The 24,018-nt window shown below is 45.1% G+C and overlaps 1 protein-coding gene across 11 annotated transcripts in view; it reads right to left on the bottom strand.

Annotated features, from left to right (window-relative positions):
• The window catches only part of Otud7b (OTU deubiquitinase 7B), a 61,689-nt gene extending 37,962 nt beyond the window's left edge, over window positions 1–23,727 (bottom strand). For 2 of the 11 annotated variants that reach the window (XM_016001126.3, XM_076574601.1), the window contains exons 1-2: window positions 23,434–23,565; window positions 19,464–19,521 (exon numbers count right to left, since the gene is read on the bottom strand). The gene's annotated coding sequence lies outside the window, so the exon portion shown is untranslated. The other 9 variants (XM_076574597.1, XM_076574602.1, XM_076574600.1 and 6 more) reach the window with 6 other exon arrangements.
• Between the last annotated feature and the right edge of the window lie 291 nt (window positions 23,728–24,018).

Raw genomic sequence — 24,018 nt, 5'->3', positions numbered from 1 at the left:
ATCACCAGAAGAACTCTTAATAGTCTTTTAAATACTATCCATGTTTACTGACTGTCTCAGCTGTTACCATCCCTCCTAAGAACTAGCCCACTCTGACAAGTGCACACAGATCCAAGCTGGAGTTAAAGTGTACACTCTGATTGGGTTATCTCCAGACTCTGGACCTCTTTCACTTGTGAGAGTTGCTCCTCTTGCAGGATTTCGTTTTTCTTTTAGAAACAAGCTGGGACTGGAGGGATGGCTCAGCAGTTAAGAGCACCGGTTGCCCTTCCAGAGGACCTGGGTTGATTCCCAGCACCCACACTGATACCTATAACTCCAGTTCTAGGGAATCCAACACCCTTTTCTGACCTCTGCTGGTCCCAGGCAGGTACAAACTACACAATCACACATGTAGACAAAGCAACTCCACACATAAAGTAGGACAGTAAGTGTTAAAACGGGGTGCTAGAGAGATGGCTCAACAGTTAGAGTCCTCACTGCTCTTGCAGAGGAGCTCATTTCGGTTCCCAGCATTCACACGTTGGCTCACAACCATCTGTTACTTCAATCCCAGGGGAGCTGATGTCCTCTTCTGACCTCCACAGGGCACCAGGCACGTGCATGCTCTACATGCATACATGCATTGATAAACATTAAAAATAAACAAGTCCCTTCTACTTGTGTACATAAGTACATTAGGGGTGAGTACACAACCCAATCGGATGGTTCCAGGCTGCCTAGGGCAGGGTACCAAATGCTTTTACCATTTACGTAATTAACAGCCTATGTAGATAGAGGTAGGATGGCTCAGAAAGTCAGGGTTTTCCTGTGCCACACTTTAGAGTCAGGAGCTCTTAGAAATATCAGAAACTTTTTTTCTAGTTTGAGACAGGGTTTTTCTGTGTAACAGCCCTGGCTGTCCTGGAACTCACTCTGTAGACCAGGCTGGCCTCAAACTCACAGAGATCCACTTGCCTCTGCCTCCTGAGGGATGGGATTAAAGGTGGGCTCCACCACCATGCCTGGCTTTATCAGAGACCATTTTATTCCCCACAATCAAGTTACAGACAACATGAACTCAGAGCCGAGTGAGTGAGGTTCAATGGCCTGTCCAAAGCCACAGAGCCAACAAATGATAAAAATCAGTTCCAAAAACGTAAATCTAGTGATTCCAGTACTGTTACCTGATGCCACATATCACTAGCTTTCAATTTCCCCGGTACCCAGCTTAATCTCTGACTTCTACAGATGTGGATCAAAGAAAAAGATGTGCACTTAAAAAGTCAATCCCTTAGGTAACCCATATTTAGGAAAAGACACCTCAGAGAGGCACAGCAAAACAAATTTGTGTGCCAATCACCACTAAGAAGAACCTCTACTTGGAAGTAGTCTGCAGCATCATATTTCTAAGGTCTAAAGCAAGAGGGTAGGATAAAATTATGCATCATAGAGATAGTTTTTCTTTTTACTTTTATATCGATGGTTTGAAGCTAGAATACACTTTTTCAGAAGAAACTTATTTTTATTGAATATACTTCTCTTGTACTAACTAAAAATCACTGCTGAGTTTTGAACAGGACACAGCAACATAAAACCAAAAAACAAAACACCAACTTTTAATACATGTCTTCTGTCTGCCCAGAAGCGGGAAGCCTAAAGCATCAAAGCAGTAAGTCTCCTTACATTTATTCAAGCTAGTTTACTTCATAAAAAACAAAAACCTCTGTCCTCCTCCTCAGGAAGGGCCACCATCCTGAGGCACAGTGGTGCCCAGGTGCAAAGTCTCCACTGGTGGAAATGTAACCGCCTAATTCAATGCCAGTCAGGCTGTGAGGTGAAGGGGAACATACAAGCCACTGCTACCTTCTAGTTCATAATGGGCTGATTCCAGGAACAAGAAAAAAATAAAAATAAAAACCAAAATGGCAGGTGCTGTAGAATCACCCTTTTGTACACTGTAAAGATTGGTCACCCAATCTTTTTTGATTGGTTGAATTAGAAGTGACTGGCCAGTAGCCAGGCAGAAGTATAGGTGGGACAACCAAACTAAGGAGGCTGGGATGAAGTAGGGCAGAGGCAGAGGAGCGGCCAGCAGATGAAGGGAGAAGCAAAATGGGCATGCCATGCGTGGAGAAGGTACCAAGTCACGTGGCAAAGCACAGATAAGAAATAATGGGTTAGGCCCGGCGGTGGTGGCGCACACCTTTAATCCCAGCACTTGGGAGGCAGAGGCAGGTGGATCTCTGTGAGTTCGAGGCCAGCCTGGTCTACAAAGCAAGTCCTAGGAAAGGCACAAAGCTACACAGAGAAACCCTGTCTCAGAAAAAGAAAGAAAGAAAGAAAGAATGGGTTAATTTAAATGTAAGAGTAGCTAGTAACAAGCCTGAGATATTGGCCAAACACTTAATTAATTATTTTAATTATTTGGGAGTGGCTCCTGGCACAGGGAAACTCTGCCTATAAGCAGGTATCAGCTAACTTCCTTTACCGAACAAATATATAACAAGTATCAGAAATCAGAGACCAAAAAAAAAAAAAGCAAAAGAGACCATAAAAGGGAGAGAGATCCTCTTCAAAATCTACCGGACAAGTTGATTTTTTTTTTTTTTAAGATTTTGTTTATTTAGTATACAGTGTTCTGCCTACATGCAGGCCTGCACACCAGAAGAGGGCACCAGATCTCATTACAGATGGTTGTGAACCACCATGTGGTTGCTGGGAATTGAACTCAGGACCTCAGAAAAAACAGCCAATCATTGAAAGTTACGGGCTGGGTGGTGGTGGCGCATGCCTTTAACCCAGCACTCAGGAGGCAGAGGCAGGCGGATTTCTGTGAGTTCAAGGCCAGCTGGTCTACAAAGCAAGATCCAGGGCAGGCACCAAAACTACGCACAGAAACTCTGTCTCAAAAAACCAAAAAAAAAAAAAAAAGCTACCTATGAAGTCCTTTCATGAAATACCTCATCAAATACTTCAGTCAATGACATTGTTTACTCAATCTCACTACTTTGGGAATCAAACAGAAACTGATCTGGACCAATATGTTTGCAATCTATTATACAGAATCAATATGGGAAGAATGTGGTTGACCTTATCCCCAACTCATGATGAGCTGTTTCCTATGTAGATGCTTCCAGAAGAACATACTAAAAATGTCTAAGTATTTAGGTAGACACAGTGAGATGGTTCACACCTATAATCCCAGCATTTGAGAGGTGGAGGCAGAAGGATTAGGAAATTCAAGGGCATCTTCAGCTACCCAGGGTGGGCTAGGTGAAACCCTACACCCTGCAAAATTATATGTCCTGTCAAATTTGCTTTAGAAGCTCTATGTCATGTGCACAAATACAATGCAAATAAGAAAACTATTGAACTCTCTGCGCATATAGACTGGGTAGAAGGAGCCTAGGCAACCCTTCACAAGAGCATGGCGTCAGACCAAGTGTACAGAAGGAAGGTCTTTGACTTCCCTCTCCCACAAAAACTACAAAAGCATCAGTTAGTACACAAGGTAAATACCTCACTGGCCTCTGAATCCTTCCCTAAAACTAACCTAAGAAATCAAACCTAAAAATGAGTTGTAACCCATTATTATTTTCAGTGGTAGTAGTGTCGGCAGTAATAATTACTGGTTTTAAAAATAGAAGACATAAAAAGAACCTATAGAAAACTATCTCAAAAATCAAACCCAGTTTTAATGAGAACTCAAAAGCAAGTACGTATTCTCAACTATCAAAGGGTCAATAAGTTACTTCTATCAAAAACCTGTAGGACTACAAGCTTTGCCTACAGTTAAATGCTTAGGAAGCCTTACTGTTTTATTATTACAGTTACTGGGAGGGGCCATGTTCCACAGTGCACACATTAAGAGTCAGTTCTCTCCTCCCACCACGGGAATCTTGTCCCAAACTCGGATCAGCACAAATGGCGGCAAATGCCTTTGCTCACTGGCCCATCTCACCAGCACCAGGACTTCATTTTCTAAAGAAGAAATACTTAACAAGGAGAAAATGTCCGCAGAAGGCAAACTGGCAACACATGGCACCTGAGAACTCTTTAAAGATTGAACATAGAGTGGGCAGAGGGTGCATGCCTACAACACCAGCACTACACCACGAAGGCTGGAGAAGAAAGCGGGAGGCCAAGGTGAGCCAGGGCTACAGGAGCAGGGAGACCATCTCACTGACTATGCACCTACCAAGTACCCCGCATGTCTTTCAGGTTAGACACACCCCATCAACTGTCCACCATCTCTCATGACATGTTCAGATTCGATGGGTCCCCGTATTGTCCAATCGTCTCCTCAGACAACGAAACACTCCATCCCAGCATGTAAACAGTCCCTAATGTGAGGAAACAACCTAAATTAGATAATAAAAAAAGCAGAGCCAGGCGATGGTGGCGCACGCCTTTAATCCCAGCACTGGGGAGACAGAGGGAGGTGTATCTCTGTGAGTTCGAGGCCAGCCTGGGCTACAGATCAAGTTCCAGGACAGCCAAGGCTACGCAGAGAAACTCTGTCTCAAAAACCAAAACCAAACAAACAATAGTAAAGCAGAGAGGTGATGTCCTTCCCCAGCTTCACAGTGCTGGTGTTTCAGGCATGTGCCTCTCTGCCCACTCTACTTATGTGAAATCTTTAAAAAGTACTCAGCAGTTAAGAGCACATGCTGCTCTTCCAGAGAACCCAGGTTTAATTCCCCACCCACATGACAGCTCACAACTGCTGGCAACTCTAATTCCAGGGGATCAGACACCCTCACACAGACATACACACAAGCAAAACACCAATGCACATAAAATAAAAATAATTACATCTATTTTAAAAAAGAAAAAGCAAAAGGAGAGGTCTGGATTACTCAAAGACAAATGTGGCAAGATTCGTGTCGAGCTGGAGTTCGTAAGGAAAGAATCAACAGAAAGCCAAGGTGTGTGCTACGGAGCTCTCTGGAAGGCTTTCAAGTCCAAGCAGCACTTCACGAAGACAACGGCTACAGAACAGCACAGGTAAAACCATCAAGCCTGTCCGGGGGCGGCTCATTATCCCCTGATGGGGAGAGCATGTTTCCCTCCAACAAAGGCTATGCTAGGCTGGGGACAGTCTGACCAGGCAGGAACTCCCTCAACAGCCAGGTATGGCGAATGGGGGGGCAACACTACAGTGTCAGCACGGGCCTGTCTGACCCAGGGAGCCTGCGGGTGCAGCAGGGGAGAGCAAGACTGTGTTCTCCTTTGGCCCTGGGCAGAGGGTCTGAGCAGACCCAGTCAGGCCCACTGAGTTCCTCGGGTGTGGAGAAATTCAGGGAGACTGTGGAAGGGCCCCAGGACATGGAAATGTACCGGGACAGAAAGAACAACTGAGGGCTACAGGGAGCTAGTTAGGTTAGCGCCTCCCCCCATGCTGTGTACCCAGCCTTGATCTTTGCAAGAAGTAACTGATGCAAACAGATGGAGCCTTTCCCTGCCACATTAGACCTTGCTCACAGGTGCCTTTAGTGTCTTTAGTGGTGAACCGTGGGATCGATCACCTGACACTTGCTCACAACCCTTGACTACAGACTCTCAGAGTGCTTCTCCAGGGCTCTCTCTGTAACCCCACAATTTATCTCAGGATGGTGGTCCGGGGTGCTGCTTTGCCCTGCCCATCCTCTGGAAAGATTCTGTTACACAGATGACACAATGCTACCCTCTGAGTGTTCTGAAGAGTCGGAAAGCGTCACAGTCACATGTGCATCTAAAGGAGCGAGGAGGAGCGCTCAGTCTGCACAAAGTGCAAGGTCCAGGACCAGCTGTACAAATGGTATTATGGTCTGGTAAGATGCACATGATACCTGGCCATGTTACTAACAGAATCCTACAACAGCCTGTGCTTGTAAACATACAGAAGCCACAGGCATTCCGGGGACTCTCGGGATACTGGCAGATATTCATGTTCCATCTTGCCTAAGCTGTCTGTCCTCTGTATAACTTGATGAAGAGCGCTGTATGGAACTGGGACAGAGAGGTTCAAGAGGCTCTGGAGCAGGCTGAGATCCTTGTAGGACAGGCTAGACAGCTGTGTGCTCCACACCATCCTTCCTGTCACAAGTCACCAGTTATTCAGAAGGCTACAGCTGGTGGCTATGGCAAAGGCAACCTGAGCCAACAGTTCCAACTGGATTTTGGCCTCGGTCCTGGAAAGCAGCAGAAGCTATATACACAACACTCAGTATAAAACTGACGGCATCCTCGATACCAAACAGTTCTAATACCCACAACTGTGATCCTACCGAGACTCCGGAACACAAATGGAATTCAGATTCTGAGTCTTGAGCATGTGCAATGCTTTCTAGTAATTTCTAAAAGAAATCCTTGAGCCTATTTTGAAACTGTTGAATTTCACTTATCCCAGGTATCGGCACATAACAACAGCCATAATTTAAAATGAATACTCTCGAGGTGGATGTAGTAGTACACACCTTTAATCCCAGCACTCAGGAAATAGAGGCAGACTGATCTCTGTGAGTTCGAGACCAGCCTGGTCCACAAAGCCAGTCCAGGACAGCCAGGGCTGCTTTACCCCTGAAGCACCGCCCTAGTAGGCAGCAGGTTAACTACTAGGTACCTGGCCCTACCTGGGGCATGGCCGAGACGGGGACCCCTTAAGACCTGACATGTGCGCATGCTCGCTCTCTCTTGGCTACCTCGTGATCCTGGATGCTGGACTGCAGACCTAGTCAGAGTTCTCCAGGGAACCACACTGAAGTGCGCCTCACCTCTCCTGGATCCTGTAACCGACCCTTTTGCTTGCTGTAAGTTTACCCAAAATAAACCTCCTTTGACCCAGATAAACTACACGGAATTGCCTCATCAATTTCCACTATAGAGAACCCCTGTCCTGAAAAATCAAATAATAATAATTTAAAAAATGAGTACTCTCTTTAATAACATCAGCTAAAGAATCAACTTAGAATACAAATAAAACTGATCATGGTTAGGCAGAGGACACATACATGTTCTTCCCACTCTCAAAACTCTTTCCTAGAATTAGGATACAGAAAACATTTTCTAACTGAGTCAACTGCAGAAGGTAAATCTAACCGAAGTGTTCCTGTTCACATACTCATCAGGAAGAACTGGGGAAAAGAGAAATATTCCACTGGAATGACACATGACACTGTCAACAATGCATTACTTACCACGGAGCAACAAGAAAGAATGCGAGAGTAGGCAAGGAACTTTCAGGAAACCAAGGAAGCAAAATCTTCCAGTCTTCAAAACGCAGGGTCTAAAGCAGGCCGCAGTATATGCCCAGGTATGAGTCGGGAGGGAAATAGAAAAGGCCGTGTTGGGCAGGTAGGCCTGTCAGCACAGACACGTTTCTTTCTTGTATTCGTCAAGAGCCTTTAGAACAAAAGAATTCAGGAGGTTCCACCTGTTTTTATGACTTGTCTTACTTATGTATTTAAAGATTGTGCAATGTATCTAAATGACAGCCTAATGTAATAATGGTTGCAGACGTTACCTCTGGAATCCATCCAAGCTCTATCTAAATCCTAGCTCTACCATTCTTCTTGGAACCTTGGGTAAGTCCTTTAGCCTCTTTGTAACTCTGGCAGGGACCTCATGTGACATTCACCATAATATCCTCAGCACTTTAGTGCTCAGTGACTTAGTACTTAGTACTAAGCCTTAGTACTCAGCACAGTGCCTCAACAACAGCAATGACTATTTTGAATAATTCATCTGTAACTGTATGTAAGGATATCTACCTTGGGGGATTGTTGTACTAACTGAGATATAAAGTACCAGGTTGAAGTCAGGATAGGGTCTACTCTCAAACAGTAATACTGTCTTCCTTTTATTCTCCAGCCAGGTCAAAGTCATGACAGAGACCCTGGCAGAGAACAAAATAGGGTATGGGTCCTGTAAGTCAAGTGTTGGAAAGTGTTTACTACTAGAAACCTGGTCACAAAACCCAGAAAACAGTCTTGGCAGATAAAATTAAGAGCAGTGCCAGGCCCTTACAGTTGAAAATAACAAATGTTATTCTGAATCCTTAGGCATCTGTCAACCCGAAGATAAAATCGTGGCCAAAAAGAAAAGAAGAGGGGTGAGAAAGAGCACTACATTAATGTGTCTGGTTACGTATTTTAAAACCACGTACAAGCCTCTAATCTGCTAGTAAAAACACTCAACAGCCTCACAGTACTCACTTCCCTTTTTAGGTAAAAGCACTTATGTTAGTTGTTCTTAACTGCTGACAATATAAACCAGAAAGAGTTGAATTTAGACCTCCTTCCTCCCTTTATTCCAAAAAGACATTACCTACAGCTCACTAACCCAAGCAGCAAAGGGAAAATTATTTCATCTTTGAAACTGAGAATCAGAGAGAACATACATTTAAATCCAAGATCCAAAGGAGTCTATCCCTTTGAGTACAAAGAGCTGAGTCTAAGAGAAGACAGCACTAATTCCTTGTTGTAGTGCGCTCTGAGCATGAGAGCCGTGAGCACACAGTAGTGTTTAAGTGCACAGAAAACCTATCCAGAACTGAAACAGCTTGTGGTTAGACCTCATCATAATGTGGTCTTTAACTTCCCATTCCATTTCCCGGGCATCTGATCTGCACTTTTAACCACGACCTACCTCCTCCTAAGCAATACGATACGGTAAAAGAGAACACTGCAGGACAGTCCAGAGAGCTCCAGGCCAAGCTCTATTGCTTACTGGAGCCGAACCAACTAGTGACTGCGACTCTCAATTCAGTGTTAGCTGAAAGCCTCTGGTTAGAATCACCGTTTCCAAAGATTCCCAGCAGGAAAATCTTCCCAAGAAAAGTATCCCAAGCCAACCCAGCTAAACTTTCCTATTGTTCTAGCCCATTTGAGAATATGCACAGTATTATCTATCCCTTTTCTACAATAAAAATTACTAAATTGTATTTCTCTTCAAATCACTCAAATTGCTCACGAGGAGAGGAAATTTTTACCTCTACCTTCCATACTTACACAGAATGCTACATGAATTGATTCCTCACTTGGTATTTAGTGTTCATGACTTTGCATTAATATTTATCTCGTTTCCAAATATTTAGTACTCACAAGATTATTAAGTTCTCTGTTCATGTGTCTGCAAGTGCACAGTGTGTGTGCACGTACAGACACAAATGTGGGTACACATGTGCTTGTGTACGTGGAGGCCACAGAATTGCATTAGGGGTCATTTCACTTTGACTTATTTATCATTTCTTCACTTATTGTTATTTATTTGAGGCAGGGTCTCTCACTGGCCTGGAACTCACCTTCTATGTCAGTCTGGCTGGCCACTGAGACCCAGGGATCTGCCTGTCCCTCTTCCCCAGGTCAGAGGTCACAAGCATTCCCATCACCAGGCCAGCCTTTCTATACGGGTGACAGGGATCACACTCAGGTCCTCAAGGTTGTGACTGACAAGCACTTTAAGAACTGAGCTATCTCCTGAGCCCTAATAATTAATTTCTTGATGCATATTACTCTATACCGGAGGCCCAACTTTCCAGAAAGCAAATACACAGTGTTTGTTGTTAACTACAATCTTGGACAAGTAATTCAAATTTTCTGGTTTTGTTCTCCTCAGCTAGGAAATGATAGTAACATGTAAAGTTCTTCAGTTCTAAAATGCTGTATGATGTTATATATACTACAAAGTCTACATTTGTTTCTCTCTCTGCGTGTGTGCGTGTGCGTGTGCGTGTGCGTGTGTGTGTGTGTGTGTGTGTGTGTGTAACCAAGTCCTATTTAACCCAGAATATGGATTCCCACAGGACCTATCTTCTTACTCTTGCTTATTTATTGGACAACACCTTCTTAGCATCACTTTGGTGCATCTGCCCAGAGCCTAGTGCACACAGTGCTCAGGACACAGAGAGCATCATCTTCCAGAGCCTAGTGCACACAGTGCTCAGGACACAGAGAGCATCATCTTCCAGAGCCTAGTGCACACAGTGCTCAGGACACAGAGAGCATCATCTGCCCAGAGCCTAGTGCACACAGTGCTCAGGACACAGAGAGCATCATCTGCCCAGAGCCTAGTGCACACAGTGCTCAGGACACGGAGAGCATCATCTGCCCAGAGCCTAGTGCACACAGTGCTCAGGACACGGAGAGCATCATCTGCCCAGAGCCTAGTGCACACAGTGCTCAGGACACAGAGAGCATCATCTGCCCAGAGCCTAGTGCACACAGTGCTCAGGACACGGAGAGCATCATCTGCCCAGAGCCTAGTGCACACAGTGCTCAGGACACAGAGAGCATCGTCCGCCCAGAGCCTAGTGCACACAGTGCTCAGGACACGGAGAGCATCATCTTCACCAGTCATCAAACACTGAAGGAAACTTACACAATCTTAATTTTCATTATGAACAAGAATATCATAAAAACTTACAAAGAGGGTGTGAAAGAAGCTAGGATATGGCAACACTTAGGTCTCGTTTTCAAATCTATCTTCAGAATTCTGACAAGAGTAATGGGAAGTCTCTACCTCTGGTCAGTAAACAACAGTAACCAAGAGTTAGGGACATCAGAGACTTGTCCCCTAGTAAGTGATGGGAAATCAAGAGGAATGAGCTTACAGACAGGTGAGCTCTTCCAAGTTCAAAGGAAACAGAAGCAAAGGCTCACAGGGGCTTTACCAGCAGACACGGACCTGCTGCCTGAACCGTGCGTGGGGCTGTCCACATGACACTTTCCCCACGGCTGTTCCTCAGCCTCCAAGTAGACCGGCTCCACATAACAACAAGCTCCACTAACATTACAGTCTCAGAGAAGAAAGCTCCTTTTCCTTCGCTCTTAGCTGCTAATGATTCAAAAGGCACAAAGCGGGGCTGAAGAGATGATTCAGTGGTCAGGAGTGCTGGCTGCTCTTCAGAGGGCCCGGGTTCAATTTCCAGTGACCACAAGGCAGCTCACAACTGTCTGTAACTCCAGTTCCAGGAGATGTGACACCCTCTCACAGACATGCATGCAAGCAAAACACCAATGCACATTAAATAAATAAATATTTTTAAAGGCACAAAAGTATTAACCCATTTAAAACAGCCTTGACAAAACAACAACAACAAAACAAATACAACAACCCTGCTGCAGAACACAAAGTTGATCTTTTCAGCTACATTTTACATGTTATTCAATTAACTGTAAGTATAGAGCCCGGAGAGAGCTAAATTTCAAGGCTTTCACAGAGCCTGTGCCAGGTTTGGACGAGTCAGGAAGGACGCTCTGCCCCGGTCCTCGGTGCTCCTCTGGAATACCTGCTGACCTCTGCTGCTCTGCTCTCTCCTGACCTCAGCATCTTCCTCCCCGACCTCCACAGGGTAGCAGACAGTCTGGGCTGGAGCTCCTTCCCTCTTCCTTCCCCACGTCTCCACCTGACTACAGGCATCTTCTCCAACACCAGATGTCCTTATGGAGGCTAGAGAGGCAGCATGGAGTCAGCCAAAAGGTGTGTGTGGGGGGGGGGGTGTCATTTACAGGACGTGTAAACTCACTACACTTAACACAATCAATTACACACACACAGTCACCGCAAAGGTTTTCACTTCAGGCTTTTGTTTTGGTGTGGTTTTTTGGGACAGGGTTTCTCTGTGTAGTCCTGGCTGTCCTGGAACTCGCTCTGTAGACCAGGCTGGCTTTGAACTCACAGAGATCCGCCACCACCACCACCACCTGGCACATCCCAGGCTTCTTGGCCAAAGCTAAGTTAGCGAATGAACTATCTCTGGAACCCTAATAATTAACATCTCAATTCTGAAGATATTAACTGAAGTCACTCTGGCCCCACACATTCCCTTCCAACCTTCTCAATACCCCATACATGTAATCTGAAATAGACACTCCATCAAAATTTGACCTAATAATGACTGTAAAGAAAAGCAGTTGAAATAAAATAAGAAGTACATTTCAGAGATATAATTAGATTTGGGATTATCTACTTCAAAACCTTCATGATATTGTTCTTCAGAACTCCAAAAGGAAATTAAACTTCATGTTAAACATATTGATTTAAGTATATAAAATTACCACGCTGGGCGGTGGTGGCGCACACCTTTAATCCCAGCCCTCAGGAGGCAGAGGCAGGTGTATCTCTGTGAGTTCAAAGCTAGTCTGGTCTCCAAAGCGAGTTCTAGGAAAGGCGCAAAAGCTACACAGAGAAACCCTGTCTCGAAAAACCAAAATAAATAAATAAATAAATAAAATTACCAATATTTGACTGTTTTTTAACAATTTCATACAGTTACCTTAATATTTAACTCTTACTTGGGGGTAGGGCAAATCACTGAGGCCCAAACAATGTTTTATTAGGACTCTATGCTGCAGAACTAATATGCTTTTGAAGCTTTGAAAACAATCATCTGTAGCTTTTGAAACATCCTGGCCTCCTCAGTTTTGTTTTTTGAGACAGGGTTTCTCTGTGCAACAGCCCTGGCTGTCCTGGAACTCATTCTGTAGACCAGGCTGGACTCGAACTCAAGAGTCAGTTCCAGGACAGCCAGGGTTACACAGAGAAACCCTGTCTGGGAAAACAATAACAAATAATTCTGGTAAACCCACAGTGGGCAGGCTGAGGCAGGACTGTGAATTCTTGGACAGGCCAGTGTGAGCTACACAGTGAGACCCTATCTTAAAAAAACTAAAAAAAAAAGTTGAGAAGCCAGAGGTGGAAGGAGACATGGCTAAAAGTACATGTACACACGTATGTAAAAATGTGTGGTGAAGGTGGGAGACATGGTTAAAAATACATGCACACATGTATATAAGAATGTGTGTATCATGTTTTCTTCAGAGGCCAAAATTTCCTGGTCCTCAGCAGTATTTAGTAAGTAAACAGAGAGGTGGCTGTGTGTGTGTGTGTGTGTGTGTGTGTGTGTGTGTGTGTGTGTGTGACTCATCTCTGATGAGGATGCCCAAACTGTGATGACAAAAGCAGAATTTGATAGCTAGTGTGGTGAGCCTGGCCACGGGAGCACACAGGATCAAAAGCCACCAGGATCAATTCCCAGGAGTCTGCCACTGCGATGATATCACCTATCGATTTCTACTCCAGTCTCCAAAGTGTGCTCTCACCCCTGCAGGAAACCAGTCCTGAGTGGGCTTCACGTGCCTCTCAGTACCCTTTTACTGCAGACTGCTTCTTTGTAAGCCTTCTGTTTATAGGGCCATCTCAAATTTTTAAATTAAAACAAGAGTTCACTAACACAATGGATACCTTCCCTTTTTTATTAATTTGACCACTTACTTACTAATCATGACTAATAGTTACTAAATGCTTACTGTGGTAAGACCACAAGGAAACCAAACATAAAAGAGACTATTTATCTGTCTTCACGGCACCTACAGTGCTTAGACGAAGACTCCTGACGGCACAAACGAGCCAGAGCAGGAGACCATACAGATCCTACATGACAAGTTCAGTAAAACGGTGCAGGTCAGCAGCGGGACAGGCACCACCTCCTATGGAAGACAAACAAAAGATGCCGTGGAAGACCAGACACTGAAGCTTAACGGGGGTGGGGCTCCTGAGCAGTCAAAGAGGAAGTAGCTTCAAGATGAAGGGACAGCATAAACTAGGCCCACAGCTAGACATCTGAAAAAGCAATCTGACACCACTGGAAACATCCTATTGTCTGTTTCTAGTAAGACTATACTTACATAAGATTATACAGTATACATAAACATGTTTATGAATATGCAATATGTGGGGGAAAAGTATAAAATCTAAAATGAAATGATCAGGCCCACAGTCTCTTCTTGAAAAGAGGAAGGGTAGGACTTCAGCTATATTTGTAAAACATTTTTTAGAGTGCATGAAATCTAAAACAAGTAAGATAAAATACTAATATTCTTTAAATTTGAGTCGTGGGCTCAAAATTATCTGTTAGGGTTTTTTCCCTACAATGTTCTAAATGTTAAAACAGCTCCTCATGTAAATCTGAAAAGGAGCTGGGCAGTGATGGCGCACGCCTTTAATCCCAGCACTCAGGAGGCAGAGCCAGGTGGATCGCTAAGTTTGAGGGCTGCCTACACAGTGAGTCCCAGGAGAGCCAGGGCTACAAAGAGAAACCCTGTCTCAAAAAAACAAAAACAAAATAAACAACAAAAATTGAAAAGGAGGGGCTAGGTAGTGGGAAGCTGGGGAAATCATGGGTTGGGAATACAGCTCAGTGCACAGCACTTGCCTAGCATGCAAAGGGGTCCTGAGGTTGACGCCCAGCACAACAGAGGAAAACCAGAAATAAGGGCCATTGATGCAATAACAACACTCAGAGGCAAGATAGAAAGGTGACCCTGAACCATACAATTTTTTTGTTGCTACTGCATAACTGTAATTTTGCTCCTAATATGAAAACATCTGGTCTACAGGATACCTGATATGCGACCCCTGTGAAAGGATCCTTCAGCAACCCCCAAAATGGTTGCGACCCACAAGTTGAGAGCCGCTGTTTTAAGGGAACGCATGACTGGTTTCACTCTAGGCTGAAGAGTCATAAATACTTCATACAGTACACACAAGAAGTGTCTAGAAGAGGGTGGAGCAGAGGCTGACAACACTGGCCAAGAATGAAGTTTTTATACCGCCATCCCAATCAGATAGCTGAGGAGAGTGAGAGCCACCTTCCCAAATAACTCAGATGCCGTGCAGCCAAGTCATCTCCCCCGACACAAAGCCGGGGACCTGGCAGCCAGAGCGAGCCGGACAAGGACTGGCTGTGGGCACTCTTCTGTGCCTCCTTTCTCCTCCCCAACACTCACCAACAAAACAAAATGTACCCTTGCCCACTTGAGAAAGAATCAAGAATTGGCAGCTCTGCTGAAGTGGACAGCTTCCAAACCAAAGCCCTTCGCTGGGGAAGATGTTGACACAGCTCGGAAAACAGAAGAAAATCGCAAGTCAGTCAGGATCTGAGGAAGGCCATCAGAAGGTACCCATCCTTCCCCACTCCCCAGAGTCTTAACTTCCCCAAGGGAATCAGGAAACGGAAGATGTTCTCTATCTCATCCTGTTCCTCCCCAGCAAAGCATGACACACACAAACTCTTATTATAAAAACCAATCTCCTTCCACAGTTCAAAGCACAGCCAAGTTCGAGTCTGAGTAGTGTCTGATTGCCTGGGCCTGTTGGTTTGGTTTGAGGTTTTTGTTTGTCTGTCGTTGTTTTTTGAAACGAAGTCTCATTCTGTGATCCAAACAGTCCTGATACTCACTATGTAACCCAGGCTGGGCTCAAATTTTCCAAGTCCTTCTACCTTACCTACTAAGTGCTGGGATGAGCCACCATGCTGGCTGGGGACACTGGGGGGTGATGCAGGGTCTCACTACTGTAGTATAAGCTAGCCTCAAACTCACCACCTCCTGCATCAGCCCCTCAGTGCTGGGATTACAGCAATAGGAAACCATACCAAGCCACAGCCTCTTCTTAATAACAAAAGTTTTGCTGGCCCAACTTAAAACTAAGTTTAACGGAAAGCAACGTGAAGGGAATTTAGTGGGGAAGAAAAATAGATCTGCATCCTCAGGAAAACCTTGACCTCCTTCTACACCCAACCACTACAGCTACAATCCCAACACACTGTTCACCCGCCTCCTGGGCACCTAATTCGACTTTTGTCCCTCCTCAGTGGTACTTTCAAAGCAAGATTTTCCGAGTCAGGCCTTGGGAAACACCACTGCTCACTTGGTTAACAAGGACAGTGGATGAGGTGATGAGGCCTTGTCTTTCAGCACAACACAAGGTGGGGGAAACAAACACTGACACAGGACAGAGAACAGTGTGGTGACCTCACATTTATTAACCACCTGCCAAAGGCCAGCCACTGAAGACTGAATTCTAGACTGAGCCATCATCATCAAAAAAAAAAAAAAAAAAAAAAAACCACTCTGTGACTCTGATTAAATCCTCAGGTACTCAATCTGAAAATCAGTAAGAAAACATCATAATCCCTCCAGTTCTCTAACTCCATAAATTCCATCAACAAATGTGCTCTAGTTAAACAGGAAATTACTAAAAGGCCTTCAGTCTTGTTCATCTCGAATACACTTTATACACCACTGAAATAACTGGTCTTGGATTTGAGACATGCCGCCATATGCTTATAATCCTTATTACCTCATCGTTTACTGAGCTACCAGATAAAGCATTCCAGTGGTAGAGCACATACCCTAGCATGTATGAGACACTGAGTTCAACTCTCAGCACCACAAAATAAGCATAAGCCAGGCATGACCTTCACATCTGTACTCAGGAGCACTTATGAGGCTGGCAGAAAAACAGCTGTAAGTTCAAGACCAGCCTGAGCTACACAGTTAAATTCCAGGCCTGCATAGGTTTCAGCATGAAACTCCATCTCAATAAACAATGGACGGATGGGCATATTGACAGGAGATAAAGCTCCACATGATCCAGCCTCGCCCAATCTTGTCTGCCAGCTGTAATTTCTAGACACTCCGTGGATCTGCTTCATTCCTTTAAGCTAGAGTCTCCTGCAGGCTCCATGCTTAGCTCGTCATTTCCTGGGCAATGTTCTTTCCTCTAGGAGTCGATCATTTATCCTATCTGCCCACAGCAGAACTGACCCATGGGCCTCCACTCTCTACCCCATAATGTTTACTCAGCTTTTATCACACTTCATCTATATATTTATTACCTTTCCATTAGACCAGTGGTTCTCAACCTTCCTGATGCTGTGACCCTTTAATACAGTTCATGTTGTGGCGACCCCCAACCATAAAATTATTTTGTTGCTACTTCGTAACTTTTTGCTTTTGCATACCTTTTATAACTTTGCTACTGTTATGAATAGTGATGTAAATATCTGATATGGGACCTACCATGCCGAGAACCATTAAATTAGAGCCTTATGCTCCTTGTGGGCAGAGACTTTTCCTGACCCATTCCCATCCTTTCAGTATACAGGACATAGTCTGTAAGATGGGAGACATCCAGTAGACACTGGATGGGGCAGACAATAGAAAACAGAACCAAATAAACAGGGAAGGAGAAAGAAGACCCAAGTGGGCTGGGCCGGAAGGAAGAATGCTAACACTCAGGCTTACTGTTTGTCTTTCCCATGCTGCTCTCTCTAAACCCATCCATCCTCACACAAGTACAGCCACTGCATCCTTGCTGGTAAACCTGCTAGCCACTGCCTCCACCCACCCAGCTTTACCTCTGGCAACCAACACAGCTTCCTCTGGACATGTGCCACTTGAAATCAAGTATCATTTCCTTAGCAATAAGGAAATCTGAGGCTGCAGAGATGGCTAAGCATTTAAGAGCACTTGCTGCTCTTCCAGAGGACCAGGGTTCAGGACCCAGCACTCACATCAGGTGGCTCAGAACCACCTGTAACTACAGTTTTAGGGAATCTGGCACCCTAACCTGGCCAAGAGAGGCATGCACATGGTACAAATACACACATGAAGGACCTCCCACACACATACAAACTTTTTAGAAAGTATAACTAAGGAAATCTGTGTAATGTCTTATCTCAGTCAGTGTCTCATAGAGCCCAGGCTTGACAAGTCCTATCTGACTCACGGCCCGCCTGTCTCCCATACCCGGTCCTCACAAGCTTCAACTTTCCTTCACTATCTCATTTCTACTCTTTTCTTACTCTACCTTCAAAAGCTATTCTCAGGCCCCTCACTTCAGACTCCAGACAGCAAACTCTTCTATTTAAAACAAGCGGCCAACTTGTATCTTACTGTCATATTACTATTCTAATTAAGAAATCTTCACAGGTTCCCTTTTCCCTAGTTAGCCTAGCTTTTTGAGACTCCCTTTTCTCATTAACATAACCCCAAACAACCCTCATTTCACTGCTACTCAAGTCAATCTAATCAACACCCCCAGAACATCTTGAATGTTTCCAGGACTTTGTTTGGTCCCTTTGATGTCTTGGTTTTTGTGGTGGTTGTTTTGTTTTGTTTTTTGTTGTTTTTTGAGGCAGGGTTTCTTTGTGTAGCACTGGCTATCCTAGAAGTCACAGAGATCCACCTGCTTCTGCCTCCCAGGGGCTAGGTTTAAAGGCGTGCGCCACCTCCTCCTGGTTTTATATATATGGTTTGCTATGCTGCTCTAGCTGATCTGAAGCCCACAATCTTTGATCTTCAGCCTCTCATGTGCTAAGATTTGGGATTACAGGTGTGTGTCACTATATCTGCCTTTCCTAATTCACTTTTTAAAAGCATTTGAAATGCTATAATTCCTCTATGGTACCTTCCATAATTACCAGAGTACTATTCTCCTAAAGTGTCTATGGTATAAGGCCTGGGTTATGTAATTAATAATATACTTTCAATTTAAACATTGTGCCTGGCATGTAAATACAGGCTCGACAGACATCCATTCTATTCTTCTTACTTGCAACTCAACTCAAAACTCTTCAAGGACACAAAGCTGTCATTTCCCCCAGTCCTTCAAGCACTTAGCACAGAACTGAATAAAAGCAAGTTTACTTAATTCTTCTTACCCCAAACTAATTCTTAGAAGAAATAAAGGGATAAGACATAACTAAACAATACAGCTGAAATTAATCCCAATCTAGCTGTACATGATAAAATCCGTCTTTGCTGCCTCGTGTTTCCAGCTCAGAAATGGAATCACCTGACTCAAGGTAAGGACTAACCTGTGCTCCTGACATCACACACACATAGCTTTGTAATGATACAAGAAGGTGGCAGCTGGCAGGAAGGAGGGCACTAAGTCCACTGAAGAACAGCTGTGCTTTTCTTACGTGGAGACCTTTCACACACACACCCCTTTTTCCAATTACTCATCAAAGAATTTTCCTTCAAGATAGCTGGAGAAGATTTTTCAGTGCCCTTTAACAATGCAGTGAGACCCCAGATACTGTAAATGAAGATTCATTCTAGCTGGAAAATAGACATCATCGACCAATGTTCTTATGCAGGAAGGAGATAGCCTGAGAGGCCACATTCGACCTTCACAGATTTTGAAATTAGCCTACATTAAGATACTTAGTATAGTCTGGTTTTAATTACCCATAAATGGACTATTAATTTTATGGATTTCTAATGCCAAATATTTAAGCCAAAATTAATTGTACTTCATCACTCCTACAGTCTTTTCCTCGTTACCAGGTAAATATAGGCTTAGAGATGTAAATTCAACATCAGTAAAACCCCCAAAATAGTAAGTCTGGCTTTAAAAATAATGCTTTTTGTTTTTTGGGTGGGTTGTTGTTGTTGTTGTTTGAGACAGGGTTTCGCTGTGTAGCCCTAGCTGTCCCAGAACTCGCTCTGTAGACCAGGCTGGCCTCGAACTCACAAAGATCTGCCTGCCTCTGCCTCCCGAGTGCTGGGATTAAAGGCATGTACCACCACCACCAAGCAAAATAATGCAGTTTTAAAATAATAAATTTGTTCATAGAGTGTTGAATTCTTATGCCGGTACTCTCTACATTAGCAGAACTAAATGCCCCTGAAACATAATGTCATCCTTACCACAAGTTTTTGAGCAGAACCCCGCCATAGTCTCGCGATTTCTCCACAGGCTGGTGCACTATGAGACAGGGACAAGCAGAGCTCAGACAGCAAGGTACGCAAACACAAACTCCTGCACCGAATCTTTCATCTACTGGCTAAGTCTCTCTGGGCCAGGATGGCACAGAAAAGAGGCAGAAGAGTCACAGTGTACCGGCTGCTGCCTGACTCCTTGTCCCTGAGTTCCTGGACCAAAGGGCTCAATATTTCCCATTAAATCCATCCTTTGTTCGCGGACCTACAATGACTCTATTGACCCTTCTATCCACATCCAACAGTCTGGCCTCTGAGTCCTTTCCACCCTCTTCCTCCCCATGACTCGACCAACCCACATTCTCCCCAGTCACTCTCACACATAATTTAGTCATTCATACGCACCATCATTGCACACTGCACATTCTATACTTTATTCGGGAAACGCTTTCGCTGGGTGTTTGAGACTAGGTTTCATGTACCCCAGGCTGGGCATGAATTCACTACACAGCCAAGGAAGGGTGCCCATAAACCTGTGATCCTCTTGCCTCTGCCTCGCAGGTACAGGGATTACATATATGCATCAGCACACCCAATCTGTGCAGTGCTGGGACAGAATCTAGGGATCTCTGCATGCTAAGCAAGCATCCCCAGCCCCTCAAAAAATCTTTTTCTTTTATTCCTAACACAGAAAACATTTTTCATTGACTTCAATGTAATGACATGGGCAAGGTCACGTCATAAAGAAAAAACCAAAGTCCATCTAATTTCACAGTCCATAGTTTTATATGACTAATCCATAGCCTCCCAAGTCCATTTCAAAACATACTGATTCAGAAAGCTCCCCTTGTTTAATCTCATTAATTCCTTATTACTTCAAGTTTTCTCCAGCCCATCCACATGCCAGTATAGTACTTTAAACTTGGTTCTGTTTAGACAGTGTCCTGTATTTTAAAGTGTTTGAACACTAAAGCCTCTTCCCATGTATATGTCATCATCCTCCCTGTCCCATGTGCCACCTCCCCACCCCTCACCCCCGACTCAAAGGGAAGACACCTGTTTTACATCTTTCTAGATCCCCAAAGGCTGCCACTGGAGCTTGGAGGCTGCTTCGGCCATAAGAGTGTTCAATCACTATTCAGCAAGGCATCTGTAAGTCCTCTCTTCTATTATCTTAAAAAGCCAACTGAATTCAGGAGTTCATGATGAACTGCCCTGCACAGAACTTTAATGGTCTGAATCTATCAGGCGCTACTAAGATTCCAGTCACAATTCCACGTAGGAAACATATCAGTGAGATCACATTTCCAAGGACTGATTTTTCCTTTTTGGTGAGATAAGTGTTTGTGATAAGAGGGATACTTCCCTAGACAAACACACAAACACACAAACAAACTCTCTCTCCCTCTCCCCACCCTGCCATAGTCTCAGCCAGAACTATTAGAATACTTGAGGCATTTGGGAGCTCAGAAACTTTAACAAGCAATACAATGCTCTCATAACAATGTGAACATTTATTTGTGATACTAAATTGTTCCACCATAGCTCACTTGGCTGCTTACAATGTACCTCAAATTTCTATTTAAAAAAAAAAAAAAAAAGCTTTCTAAGAACTGAGAAGGGTGGTGGAGCTAGCTCTTGGGGCTGCTTGCTCTACACTCATTTCTAAGTTTATACAAACTCTTCCATCCCCACCCTGTACAGTAATATATACAGTTCAACAAAAGGAAGTTAGATATAAATAGAAATTAGCCATATGTCATAACTACTATTGGCACCAGCCAACCCACACGGATTAAAACAACTATTAACAGTCAAGACTCCAAGAGGAGATATGTGATTTTTTTAAATCCAATTTTAGACTCCAACTGAAATATTTTTCCACTAATGGGTAGGAGAGGGGAGAGGAAAAGAGAGATAGAGCAATTATTACTGCAAGAACATTTCCAAGTCAGTGACATAACTCCACACAGTACATCTAACATGAGCATCCAGCTGGTCATCCTGCCTTATACAACACCCCAGTCTTTTTTCTTTGGCAAAGTTTTACTGCTTCCCCCCCCCCCCCACAGAAGTCGTCCCTGGTACTAAATGAAAGGAAAAGACAGATCAGACCACCAAAAATAAATAAATAAAACAGTAGTAGTTTGGAAACAACTTTCCATCTTTACTTCCTGCTTGAATGTGTAATGTCAAAGCAGACATCTATTCAATCCTAAATTATTCACGTTAATGGATAATGATTGGCAGAAAGGTACTGATAATCCTAAATGAGAGGGAAAATCGAAAAAAATCTATTTTGGTTTTGGAACATATGTTTTCAGCATATTTACCTTCTCAATTATTCGTAGCATGAGCTAATATTTGTGTTCATGTTCAATCTCTGAGTACACAGAAAGTGGCCTGTGTTAGAAGGCGCTCTGAAGATGCCAGTTCACTAGTCAAGGTAGAACAGGCTGCTGCTATTCAGCTCTGCACATGAGGAACAGCCAATTTCTTTTATCGTACAGTTCTGTTCAGCCTTCAAAATATCAATAGACTAGCACAGCAGGTTAGTAAACTTAAAAGACCTGCTTGAAAACAATGAGGGCAAAGAACATAATTAATTCCTCATTGTTTACCTAGAATGTGTTCATTTATAAGCTATGTACGGCCAACGTATAACTACAAGTCTGATTCTCTCTGGCAGACTTCTCCATCCCTTCAGGAACAGAATCTCATTGACTAAGAAACACATTTTCTAAGTGTCATTTTAGTTATACAATAGAGAAAAAATTAAAATAGAAATCAGTTAGTCTTTTAGATTCATCTTAGCACCACTACTGCTTCTTACTCAGCCCTTCCACCTCTGAAACAGGTTTTGAGAGACAAAGGGATCCAGCCTCCTGAAAGACTTCCTAAATATATAGTGGGAAAAGCCAAAGACCGACAAATTACCGGCTTTTAGTTTCCTAAATAAAACATCGTCTGTAGTACTCGCAAAAAGATAAGGGAAGCAAAAGTCAAAGTCCTTAGCTCTTTCTTGGCTTTGCAGTCATGAAAATTCCCTAAGAATTCTCTAAGAAGTTTTTTGATTTTTTTTGGGAGGGGGAAGGGGAGGTAAATCTCTTAGTTCAAATTTCACCAGTCCGAGTCTTTCAACTTCCCCATTTTTACATGCGCCTTGTGCCCAGAAAAGACACCTAGGTTAGATAGACACTCTATCACCAGAGAGGAAAGACAGACTCTGAGGGCTGGTCCTTGTGAGCCGACAGGCTAAAAATACGCCGGCCCAGTAAACAAATCCCATTCCATCTCGACAGGAGCCACACCGTTAACCTAGTAATTATGAGAAGAGTGAGATCACGCAGCCCCCGGCTTACTCATCATCAGCTTCTAAAGTTTCCATCGGCTCAGAGCAACTTTTCTTTTTTTCTAAAGTCCATAAGCCTGCCCTAGAATTTCTACACCTACACTCACACACAGCCTCTGCCTCTCTGCCTCTCCCCCCCCCCCCCCGCCCCACTCCTCCATTACTGGACACACCTCGGTTTGGCTATCGCTAAGGAGAACAAACTTGTCTCTCCATTGCACTTGGATAGTAACTTTAAAAGAACTTTATCCTCCTGGGGTGAGGGGGCCGGCGGCTGCACCCTGACCACCCTGAAGCTCCGCCATCCCTCCCCCGAAGTCTGGCTGACAAGAGGGGACCGTCCCAACTGCCCCGCACAGCCCGGGAGAGGACAGGAACGGCCGGCCGGGCAGGGCAGGGAGCGCAGGGCGCAGGTGAAGGGGAAGGTGGGGACCAAAGCGAGGAGCGGCGAGGCGGGGAGCGGGCGCTCAAGGGAGATGGCTTCAGGTGAAGTCCGGTCAGAAAGAGGGAGCACTGGAGCTCGGAGGCGCAGAGTTTGGGGCGCTGGAGAGGCGGGAGGGGCGGGGGGAGACGGGGAGGGGTGCCAGGGCTGGGGGGCTCCGTTACCCTCGCGACTCTCAGGGCAAGGCTCTAGGCCGGGGCGGAGCGCGGGGCCCGGCCGCCTCTCCTCCTCATTCCTCGGCAGTGACCCCGGGGTCCGAGCGGCCCCTCCCCCGACGACGATGGAGGCGGAGGCGGACACCGCGACTGTTGCTCCCCACCGGAACTGGAGCTGGAGCCAAGCCGGGACGGACCGCAGCTGGCCTCTCCCCAGTGGCTTTCCGCCGGCTCCACACCGGGTCGCCGCCACTCCGACTCCAGCGGCTGGTTCAGGATCGGTGGCTTTCGGCCGTCCGGCCGGAAACAAGCGCCCGTTTCCGGCCGGAGCGGGTTGGCGGTGACACCCTAGCCGCCCCCGGGCCTCCTCCCGCCCGCCCGCCCGCCCGGCGCGGCCGGCCCCGCCCCGTCCCGCCCCGCCCCGCCCCGCCCCGCAGCGGCCCCGCCCTCAGGGCCGCGCTGGGGCTGCGGCCAGTTTGGCGCTTGCCCGGCGCGTGACCCCGCGCGTTCTTGGCTCGCGCCTCCGCGCCCCCGGGGCTGCAGCGGTGCCGAGCCGGAGCTGGGAGCTCGGCGTGGACTCTGCTAAGACTTGGG

The sequence above is a fragment of the Peromyscus maniculatus genome, chromosome 6 (assembly GCF_049852395.1).
Source record: "Peromyscus maniculatus bairdii isolate BWxNUB_F1_BW_parent chromosome 6, HU_Pman_BW_mat_3.1, whole genome shotgun sequence".
NCBI lineage: Eukaryota > Metazoa > Chordata > Mammalia > Rodentia > Cricetidae > Peromyscus > Peromyscus maniculatus.
This window is presented reverse-complemented; position numbering and strand designations above follow the sequence as displayed.